This window comes from Bos grunniens, chromosome 6, assembly GCF_055505025.1.
Source record: "Bos grunniens cultivar Pamir isolate PY7600 chromosome 6, Bosgru_T2T1.0, whole genome shotgun sequence".
In the NCBI taxonomy this organism is placed as follows: Eukaryota; Metazoa; Chordata; class Mammalia; order Artiodactyla; family Bovidae; genus Bos; species Bos grunniens.
Window position 1 is genome coordinate 33,659,640 of NC_141170.1, and position 12,771 is coordinate 33,672,410.

The following is a 12,771-nucleotide window of genomic DNA, read 5'->3' on the forward strand; positions in this document are numbered from 1 at the left end:
ATATAAAAGGTGTCAATGGTCACTGATTCTTTATGAAATGGAAATTAAGTCAATGAACTACTTTGCTATAGATGATTTGTAAAACAAATTGTATGGGAGGACTATTTTTCTGGAAGTATAATGTGGAAATACCTTTTTAAGAAAATTTAAACACAATGCTGATATTGCCACCTACATTAGAAATCTGCCATGCAGAAAGACTTGCACATGTTCATAACTATAATCTAAACATTCCCAGTAGCACTTATATGGCTCTCAGCTAAGGAACACACTCACCTACAACATAAGTATGGGATAGTAGGAGAGAAAATAGATTATGGGCAATGTTGGCGAATACTGCCATGTCACATTGCTAAATAAAAATCAAGTTTCAGAAATTATAAAAAATAAGCATGACTCTCTTCTTCCAAAATAAAATGAAATATATGTAAATTTGTATGCCACAGAAGAAATGATCTTAAAGAATACACCTAATTTCCAATGGTGAGAATTTAAATTTTTATTCTATATATTTCTTTATTATTTGACCTTTAACAATAATTTTTTCATTTATTAATTTTGTGGTTTAAAAAATAATTAGTGAAAAAAATTAATTGATTCCATATATTAAATTCTAAGATGTTCATACGATGTAATCAATGTATTAGTTTCATTCAGAACATTTGACTGGAAAAACCTGACATACTTACTACCCAATATATCAAATGATAGACTTTTTTAGGATATTTACTTTATGTTTCAAATATTATAAGTAAATATATTACAACATATATTTACAATAGCTTCAATATTTAAATAGCTTCAAAAATTAAATCACAAAATTTTAATGACTTTACTGTGGTTTTAATATCAATAGTTAATGAATTTTACAAGAGCTTGAGGACCTCTATTGGCTTATTTCAAATATCTGTAGTCCTTTTGAGACATGACTACAAGTATTTTGACAGCTTTCCCACCAAGTCAGAGAAGGCAATGGCACCCCACTCCAGTACTCTTGCCTGGAAAATCCCGTGGATGGAGGAGCCTGGTAGGCTGCAGTCCATGGGGTCTTGAAGAGTCAGACATGACTGAGTGACTTCACTTTCACTTTTTGCTTTCATACATTGGAGAAGGAAATGGCAACCCACTCCAGTGTTCTTACCTGGAGAATTCCAGAGAGGGTGGAGCCTGGTGGGCTGCTGTCTATGGGGTTGCACAGAGTTGGACACGACTGAAGCAACTTAGCAGCAGCAGCAGCCCACCAAGTAATTTCCTCTTTTGAAGTTTAGTAAGTCTTGCTGCCATCTCAAAAATGTTTTGGCTTCACCTTCAAGGCTCAGTTAGAAAATTCAACACATTCTGTATCTGTATTTCTTCTGTGTGTGTATCACTCCATCATCTCTCTATCTCTCTACTCACTATGGAGCCCTGTACTATATGGAAAGTCTCTGTGATTAAAGACCATTTGTAGACATACGGTTTTCCCAGTGGTCACATATGGTTGTGAGAGCTGGACCATCAAGAAGGCAGTACTTTGAATTGTGGTGCTGGAGAGGACTCCTGAGGGCACCTTGGACAGCAAGGACATCAAATCAGTCAATCTTAAGAGAAACCAACACTGAATACTCATTTGAAGGACTGATGCTGAAGTTGAAGCTCCAGAATTTTGGTCATCTAATGTGACTTATTGGAAAAGTCCCTGATGCTAGTAAAGATTGAGGGCAGAAAGAGAAGACAGCATCAGAGGATGAGAAGGCTGGATGGTATCACCAATGCAGTGGACATGAACTTGGACAAACTTTGGGAGACAGTGAGGGATAGGGAGGCCTGGCATGCTGAAGTCCATGGGGTCACAAAGAGTCAGATGTGACTGAGTGACTAAACAACAAAATAGATATGCATAAAAGCTCAACATTCAGAAAACTAAGATCATGGTATCTGGTCCCATCACTTCATCACAAATAGATGGGAAAACAGTGGAAACAGTGGCTGACTTTATTTTTCTGGGCTCCAAAATCACTGTAGATGGTGATTGCATCCATGAAATTAAAAGATGCTTGCTCCTTAAAAGGAAAGTTATGACCAACCTAGACAGCATATTGAAAAGCAGAGACATTACTTTGCCAACAAAGGTCTGTCTAGTCAAGGCTATGGTTTTTCCAATAGTCATGTATGGATGTGAGAGTTGGACTATAAAGAAAGCTGAGCGCCAAAGAATTGATGCTTTTGAACTGTGGTTGGAGAAGACCCTTGAAAATCTCTTGGACTGCAAGGAAATCCAACCAGTCCATCCTAAAGGAGGTGAGTCCTGGGTGTTCATTGGAGGGACTGATGTTGAAGCTGAAACTCCAATACTTTGGCCACCTCATGCAGAGAGCTGACTTATTTGAAAAGACCCTAATGCTGGGAAAGATTGAGGGTGGAAGGAGAAGGGGACGACAGAGAAATGAGATGGTTGGATGGCATCACCGACACAATGGACATGGGTTTGGGTGGACTCTGGGAGTTGGTGATGGACAGGGAAGCCTAGTGAACTGAACTGAACTGAACAATTCCTCCTAGTTCCAGCCCCCCAGCAGTTTGAGTCTTCATAAACCAATCACCAGGTATGTTCAGATGATTACAACCCCAGCCACCACAAAACAGTAACTGCCTGAGAAACTTCCTATAAGAACCACTTAGCTGATCCCAGCAACACCCAGAACTATGAGTTCTAAGTCCTTTCATTTAAGGGCAGTTTTTGTGCACTAATATATAACTGAACAATAATTATACTTCTGTAATAATCAATAACCTCAGATATGCAAATGACACCACCCTTATGGTAGAAAGTGAAGAGGAACTAAAAAGCCTCTTGATGAAGGCCTCATGCGAAGAGTTGACTCATTGGAAAAGACTTTGATGCTGGGAGGGATTGGGGGCAGGAGGAAAAGGGGACGCCAGAGGATGAGATGGCTGGACGGCATCACTGACTCAATGGATGTGAGTCTGAGTGAACTCCAAGAGTTGGTGATGGACAGGGAGGCCTGGTGTGCTGCGATTCATGGGGTCACAAAGAGTCAGACACGACTGAGCAACTGAACTGAACTGAACTGAATAATATTACAATTATGACATATCTTAATGGGAAACTTAATATTTCATTTTTAAGGTAACTATAACACAGAAAGGGGAGCCACCATACCATACTGTTTAAGAGACTGCAGTTTAAACAGAGTATATCCATAAGTCACCATGAAACAACCACAGAGTTACATGGATTTGGACCAGATGCTCAACCTCCCTATGCCTCTTCTGCCTCATCAATGGAATGCAGATAAAGTAACAGTATCACCTACTTCATAGGTTGTTAAAAGTCTAAATATATTAATATTGTAAATTTTATACAGCATACAAATATATACAAAAAATATATACAACTGAATAGTTGCTGTATATAGTAAAATGTAATTTGCATTGACTATTCCCTGGTGGCTCAGATGGAAAAGAATCCGTCTGCAATGCAGGAGACCTAGAATCTATCCTTGGGTTGGGAACATCCCCTGGAGGAAGGCATGACAACCCACTCCAGTATTCTTGCCTGGAGAATCCCCACGGACAGAGGAGCCTGGTGGGCTACAGTCCATTGGGTTGCAAAGAGTTGGACACGACTGAACAATTAAGCACATTCTCATTTAAATACATAGAAAATTTCCACAATGACTTTAGTCTTCACATTGACCTAATATATTTTAATGTAACATGTAAATAACAATAAGAAGATCAAATCAGTCAATCCTAAAGGAAATCAACCTTGAATATTCATTGGAATGATTGATGCTGAGCTAAAGCTTCAATACTTTGGCCACCTGATGCAAAGAGCTGACTCACTGGAAAAAACCCTGATGCTGGGAAAGATTGAAGGCAAAAGGAAAAGGGGGGGAGGGGTAGAAGATGAGATGGTTGGATAGCATCACCAACTTAGTGGACATGAATATGAGTAAACTCTGAGAAATAGTAAAGGACAGGGAAGCCTGGCATGCTGCAGTCCATGAGGTTGCAAAGAGTCAGACATGACTTAGTGACTGAACAACAACAAAAACAAAATGATAATTTCCTGAGAAATATGTAGGAATTAAACTTATGGTTTGGAATCTGACAAGATGATGGTGTATAAGGATCTCAAACCCCTTCTCCCTGCAAACACATCAAAAATACATCTTCATGTGTAACAATTCAGAGAAAACTAACTGGAAACTGGCAAAACTCCTATAAAAATATAGCTGCAGGAAACATTTCCTTGTGATCAAGTGCTTAGTCATTTGGTCATGTCTTACTGTTTGTGACCCCATGGATTGTAGGCCCGCCAGGCTCCTCTGTCCATGCGAATTCTCCAAGCAACAATACTGGAGTGGGTTGCCATCCCCTCCTCCAGGAGATGTTCCGAACTCAGGGATTGAATCCAGGTCTCCCGCACTGCAGGTGGATTCTTTATCATCTCAGTCACCAGAGAAGTCCCAAAATACTGGAGTGGGTAGCTGATCCCTACTCCAGGGGAACTTCCTGACCCAGGAATCAAACAGGGGTCTCCTGCATTCCAGACAGATTCTTTACCAGCTGAGTTACCCAGGAAGCCTTGTAATCGAGTAGGACAGAAAAAAAGGCATAGAACTGGAACCTCAGCCCCTGAGAGAGATCTGAATAAAAAGAGAACTCCCTCACAGGTGGACCCTCATCCTGGAGAGCTAGCAAGCAGAACTGCTGATCAGACAGCCCATCCTGGGGTCCTATATGGCTGCTGGGAAACCACTGAAACAAACATCAGGGTTGCAAATGCCTAGGTGCTGCTCTCAAAAAGTGCAGAAGTGGCTGGCTTATTAACAGACAGTAAGGAGAAGCTCCACACCAGCAGCTGTCACTTTGCCATTCTCCTGAATCCAAGCAGCACAAACATCCCAGGCCTGTTCATTTCACATATCAGCTGGGAAAAGACTCAGACTGACTATACAGAGAAATCTGGGGGTTTTGGGTATGGTCCAGGTGGGAAGTCATGTCAATACTGGCACTTATTAGGCAGTGTTTCAAGAGTCACCACTACCAGCATACCATGGTCCATCTACCAAAGACTGTGGCCCCACCTACTTCATATCATAGCCTTGCATTACGTCTGGGACAACCACAATAAAGGAAGTAACACGAATTGAACTCAAGTTGCATGTAAGCAGAGCCACAGATGCCTACACAGGTTGTATATAGGACATCTGTGAGCACACGGACCTCATTGCTTCAGCACTCCCCACCCTTAGGGCAAGGAACACAATGATAGCTTATGGTGAATGATGTAGGATTCATGATATCCGAAGAAGGTTTAGCTTTGGGATCAGGGACCAAGCTTGATCACTCAAGAGCTTTTGTGTAGCAGAGTTTTATTAAAGTGAAAAAGGACAGAGAAAGCTTCTGACATTGATATCAGAAGGGGGACAGAGAGCACCCCCCTTGCTAATCTTAGCAAGGGAGCTATATACTTTTTCAACTGGTTATTACAGTAAATATCTTCAAAGTTAAAAAAAAAAAAGTCGTGGCCAACTAGAAGAATGGTCAATCTGCTTCTTTTCAAGTCTTTCTAATTTCTGTAAATGATATTATTACTCTTCCAATTACAATCTTTGCTGCATCATTTAAAAAAAAAATACAGTAAATCAAAAGAATGTCTCAAGGTTGTAAAATTCTTCCCAGACCCACTCTCACTATTTACTGATGCTGGGAAAGATTGAAGGCAAGAGGAGAAGGGGATAATAGAGAATGAGATGGTTGGATGGCATTACCCACTTGATGGACATAAGTTTGAACAAGCTCTGGGAGTTGGTGATAGACAGGGAGGCGTGGGGTGCTGTAGTCCATGTGGTCAGAAAGAGTTGGACATGACTGAGTGACTGAACTGAGTCTGACCCCAGGGCTTCTACTCCAAAAAAGCAAAGATCAGACCCTACCTCTGACAGGGCAGTGAAAGCCCTGTTCAGTTCAGTTCAGAAAGCCATGTAGCAGAGAGGAAGTCCTGCCTCCCAACCTGCACAGTCTTTAGACACTCTGACCACAACAGCATCCCCTATCAAGGTGATAATGCCCAGTGCACACTGATAAAACTTGTGACTGACATTCATTTCTAAACCACTGCTCACAACAAAAACACACTGGAAACAGGCAGTCTATACCAGGACACTCCCACATAAAAATGCCATTTCATGACCATGATAAGACTATTTCTCCTAAATTCATGGAGACAAAAAAGTTAAGTGAAATAGAAAGCTAGAGAAAATATTCCCCAATAGAAGAGCAAGAGACATCCCCTGAAAGAATAAAGAAAGAAACACAGACACCTGTCTATCAGACACTGAGTTCAAAAAGGCTGTAATAAATATACTAACTGAATTAAGAAAAATTATAGACATAAACACAGATCACTGTAACAAGGAATTAAACATTTTAAAGTTCAACTGATCAAAAAGGAATGATTTCTGAGACAAAGAACAATCCAGAAGCAATGAATAGTTGACTAAATGACACAGAAAAATGAATAAGTGATCTGGAAGACAGAATAATGGAAATGACTTAATCAGAACAGCAAACAGAAAAAGAAATTTTTGAAAAATGAAGGCAAATAGGAGACCCAGGGGATGATATAAAACATGCCAATTTATGCATTATAAAGGTTGTAGAAGAAGAATAGATAGAGAAATGGATCAAAAATGTATTTGAAAAATTATGGATGGAAACTTTCCAAACCTAGAAAAGGAAACAGATTTCCAGGCACAGGAAACACAAAGGGTAAAAAACAAAATAAACCCAAATAGACACAAAAAAACATATAATTAATATGCAAAAGTTAACGATAAAGACAGAATTTAAGGAAGCAAGAAAAAAAATATATTTTCAAAAGAACCCTCATAAGTCTATCAGCTGATTTCTTGGAACAAATTTTGCAAGCCATACAGAGAGTGCTGCTATAGACAAAGTCCTGAATGGGAAAACCCTGAAACCTAGGATACTCTGACCAGCAAGATTATCATTTGGAAAAGAAGGAAAGAAAAGAATTTCTCAGACATGCAAAAACTAGAAATATATGAAGCATCTTTTAAATCACAATGGTATGAAACTAGAAATCCCCTACAAAAAAGAAAAAGATGGAAATAATTAACACATTAACACTATTCAACATGCTTATAAAGAAAACAATGGGTCAACAGTGAAATCAAAGAATAAATGAGAAAACAAAAATTATTTTGTATGGCAAAACCAAGACAATATTGTAAAGTAATTAACCTCCAATTAAAGTAAATAAATTTATATTAAAAAAACTTTTAGTCAGTTTGAATATGGAACACTGAAAAGAAATATGACCTTTGAAAAATATATTTTATGTCATGAATACTTGTGAATTCTTACAATTTAGCACATTTTAATCTACTGGTTAGTCAACAATAATAATTAAAAAAAAGAAAACACCACAAGCAATTGAAAATGAAAACACAGTTCTACAAAATCTATGGGATGTAGCAAAAACAATTTTAAGAAGGAAGGTCATAATGATGCAAGCCTTCCTCAAGAAACAAGAAAGATTTCAAATGTAACCTACCTTACAAAACAATTAGAGAAAAGAAAAAAAAAGAACAAAGAAAGACCAAATTTAGCAGAAAAAAAGAAAATACAAGGGGTTAACATCCCAAATATACAAACAGCTCATACAACTCAATATCAAAAAGCAAAGAACCTAATCAAAAAATGGGCAGAACACCCAAAGAAAAGATCTTCTTTTCCAAAGAGGACATACAGATGTCTAACCAACACATGACAAGATGTTCAACATTGAATTATCAGAGAAATGGAAATCAAAACCACAATGAGGTGTCACTTCACACTGCTTAGAATGACTAACATCAAAAAGTCTATAAATAATAAATGCTGAAGAAGATGTGGAGAAAGGGAACTTTCATATACTATTGCTGGAAATATAAATTGAAGTAACCATTATGGTAAACAGTATAGAGGTTCCTTAAAAAGTAATAATAGAATTACCACAATATCTAGAAATTCCATGCCTAGGTATATATCCAAAAAAATAGAAAACTGTAATTCAAAATGATACATCCACCCTGATATTCATAGCAGTACAATAGCCAAAACACAGAAGTCACTTAAGTGCCCAGCAACAGATGACTGTCTTAGAAAGATGTGGGATATGTGTACAGTGAAATATTAGTCATAGGCAAGAATGAAATAATGTTATTTGTGGCAATATGGATGGGCCTAGAGAATATTGTGCTAAGTGATATAAATCAGTCAGAGAGAGACACATACTGTAAGATATAAATTATACATTGAATCTAAAAATTAACACAAATTGAATCTATATACAAAGTAGAAACAGACTTACAGACATAGATAATAAATTTATGGTTACCTGGGAAAGGGGGAAGGACAAATTAAGAATACAGTATAACCAAAACAAACTACATAAAAGAAACAAGTATCTACCGAATAGCGAGGGGAATTATGGGCTTCCCTGATAGCTCAGCTGGTAAAAAATCCGCCTGCAATGCAGGAGACCCTGGTTTAATCCCTGGGTTGGGAAGATCCCCTGAAGAAGAGAACGGCTCCCCACTCCAGTATTCAAGCCTGAAGAATTCCATGGACCGTGTAGTCCACGGGGTCACAAAGAGTCAGACACGACTGAGCGACTTTCACTCACTTACAAGGGGAATTGTACCAAATATCTAATAATAAACTATAATGAAATATAATCTATAAAAATACTGAATCGTTTTGCTGAACATGTGAAACTAACAAAAAATTATAAATCAACTAATATAAATAAGCAAGCAAATATATATATGTACAAATTAAGGGCTGCAAAACCATGGCCTCTGACCTAACTCTTGGTAGCCATTTGCGTTTTTCCATTGAGTTAAAATTCATGTTACAGGAAATTCACGTTTTTAACTGTAATAAATTGTATAATTCTGTGTTAAGTTAATGAATGTACAATGATGTGCAACTGTCACCTGTATCTGGATCCAGAGTATTTAAACTCTATAGCCTTTAGATAGTTATTTCCCGTCCACCCACTCCCAGGCCCTAGCAAGTAAGCCTTGTGCTTTCATCACTGTGCAGCATTTAAGAAATACCAGAAAACAAACAAAAGAAATGCAAGACTAAAACTTTAACCAGGCTTCTTTCTGTACTTTTCACGTATTTTCTTGGTTCTTAAATTAAAATTATCTGATGAATTAAAATTTACTATTAATTCCTTGATTGTTCTTTTATTGAATGTATACAAGAACACAGAATGTGTCAAAGCGTTAGAATATAGAGAAACTTTTCAAGAACACTTTGAACCTCCCAATTTCTGAATGGCAGTACAGCATGTTCCACAGACTAGCTCCCACATGAAACAAGCATCACAAGTGAAAAATATTTTTAAGACAACTATTTAAAGTGTCTTTTAAAGAAATTATCCTAAAGACATACAGCAAATAAAGATACATTTGTTCCAGAAATACACTAACAGCAAAATGAGTGATAGCCTGTGGCATTTGAACCTCAATTTACTCCCTCTCTCACCCTCTCTACTCAGAGTGAGAGACTCTATTCCAGGTAGATTCAGAAAGAGCACGGGGTTCTCACTCCCCACAGCTCCCTTTTGAGTGCCGTGGTATCTTCTTGGAAGGGTCAAGCTGCTTGACTTTCTATATCTCTCTCACACACACAGTTATGTGTTACAGAGGCAAAGTTCAGACAAATGTTGCTGAGAGGGATCTCCCTTATTCCCTGAGCCCCAGTGATAGGAAGAAGCTCCATTAATGCACAACATATTGAGAATACCAAATTCCAAATACTCATTTCCCCAGGTCATTCAAAGGATGGAGTTTCCATGAGGAAACAGGCAAACTAAAAAGAGAGGCCATGGTCTGACTGCTAAAGTGGGGATGCCACTTGGAAAGAAGCATGCCACTATTATTCCCCAGCTCTGGAAGCCAAGGTTCAGAGAATTTGACCAGATGGAGACTCAGGACATAAACACAGAGCTCTAAGCTATTCCATAAGAAACTCACTTTATTTCAAAATTTCTGTGGGAAGTTCAAATCTAAGAACGCCAACAAACTATGAAAGATAATTTGGTAAGCAATTAAAAGAAATCTGGTTGTCTCATAATAGATACAGGTCAAACCATTGACAAACAAGTTTATCAAGGATACAGCTATTGAAGAGCCTTCCTGAGGTAAAAATCCACCTGAGATGCTGATTTCAAAGAGTATGCCCGCAAAAGAGCCTAAACTTTCTGGGATCAGATTCTGAGGCAATTTATGCTCCCAATATATTATCAGAAAATATTACTCATCACCCAGCAATCAGTGAAAGCTAAAAGTAAGAAAAGAGGCACTTAAAAGGAGCACCCTACTAAAATCACTGCTGCCCAGTAATGTGAATATCCCCGAGGCTGCACCCTCCAAGAAACCATGTCAGAGCCTTAACACAGTAGGGGAAAAAGACTTCACTAAAATAGTCCATGTAGTCACTAAATGAATACCAGTAACAATACATGGAGCTGGAAAGGGCCAGTATCCAGAGTAGCTACACTCTATTGTCTAAACGCAAAGTTTAACAATAACTTCACAACATATATATAAAAAAGTATGAATATGTGACCTATATGGAGAAAAAAACAGGCAAAAGAAACTGCCTGTTAGAGGTACTAATGGTTGGCTTTAACAGGAAAAACTTCAAAATTAGCTAATCTCAATGGGCTCAATGACCCAAAGGAAACCACCAAAAAAGACAAAACACTGAAATATATAAAATAAGAAGCTAAAATAAAAAATATAAATGATCATAAGAAACTATTGGAAATAGTATTATTCCTACAATGTGGAGAATTTAGAAGAAATGGATACATTCTTGAAAGTATACAACCTACCCTCAGGAAACTATGCTTAAAGAAGAAACATATAATAAAAATGTCCCACCTAATAGAGTCTATAAATAATAGATAGAAACCATATTTTATGAAGCAACAAATGAAAATTTTGAAGTAGAAAATTGAAATATCTGAAACAAAAAATTCACTAAGGTGGGAGGTATTTAACAAGTAGATTTGAAGAACTGATGAAAAAGCCAGAAAACTTAAGATAGATCAACAATATACTCCAAAGAACAGAGAGAAAAAAAGAGTAAAGAAAAATAAACAGAGGGGTAGATAATTGTGGAACATAATTAAGCACAATACATACACAAGGGGTTGACCCTGTGACTCGGTAGGAAAAAATCTGCCTGTAATGCAGGACATACAAAAGAAGCCATAGGTTCAGTCTCTGGAAGGCCCCCTGGAGAAGGAAATGGCAACCAACTCCAGTATTCTTGCCTGGAACATCCCATGGACAGAGGAGCCTGACATGACTCAGTGACTAATACAACAACAATAACACTCAAAAAGGGGAGTGCCAGAAGAAAAATGTAAAGTAAAATCTTCAAAAAATAATGCCTGAAAACATCCCAATTATGATGAAAACTATTAATCTACACACTGCATTTGCTCAACCAATTTCAAGTAGGATAAACACAGGAGAGCCATATAAAGACATTAGTGAAATGTTGAAAGCTAAGGACAGAAAATCTTGAAGCATTGAGAAAAATTATTCATCCATAAAAGCAAACTCCAAAAAGATACTATTTATTTTTCATCAGAAACAATGGATGCTCTATGGCAATGGGATGTCATGTTCAAAGTGCTCAAAGTCAAAACTGTCAGCCAAAAATTCTGTCAAACAAAGCTATCTTTCAAAACTGAGGGCAAAATACATACATTTCTCTATACCCCACCCCAGAAAGAATTCTTTGCTATGAATTCTGACATACAGGAAAAGCCAAAGAGAGGTTTTCAGAGGTTTTCAGGTTTTCAAGAAAATAAACCCAGACTACAATTCTAATCACCATAATAAACCAAAGAGCACTGGTGACGATAACTAAAGAATTATACAAGACAATACAAACACACTGTAGTTCTGGAGAAGACTCTTGAGAGTCCCTTGGACTGCATGGAGATCAAACCGGTCAATCCTGAAGGAAATCAATCCTGAATAGTCATTGGAAGGACTGATGCTAAAGCTGAAGCTCCAGTACTTTGGCTACCTGACTGAAGAGCTGAATCATCAGAAAAGACCCTGATGCTGGGAAAGATTGAAGGCAGAAGGAGAAGGGGACGACAGAGGAAGAGATGGCATCACTGGCTCAATGGACATGAATATGAGCAAACTCTCAGAGATAGTGAAGGACAGGGAAGCCTGGCATGACACAGTCCATCTGGTCACAAAGAGTCGGATATGACTGAGTGACTGAACAACAGCAAACACACATTTCTTCTCCTTTCTTCCCTTAACAAATATAAAATGCAAGCATGTAAATCAAGCATATAGTTATATTGTTAAGCACATTACAATGTAGTTAATATATTAATATTAGATGGGGAGCTGTTGCTGCAGTGGTACAGCATGATAGATTAAAGCTGTGGCTTAGGATACAGAGAGGCTATGTCGACCAGCAGCAGCTCAGCCTAGGTATGTCCAGTCAAAGTCACGATTAAGAATACAGAGTGCTGTACTAAGTTGTTTCTGTCATGTACAACAATGTGTGACCCCATGGACTGTAGCCTACCAGGCTCTTCTGTCCATGGGGCTCTCCAGGCAAGAATACTGGAGTGGGTTGTCGTGGACTTCCCCAGGGCATCTTCCAGACTCAGGGATCGAACCTGAGTTTCTTATA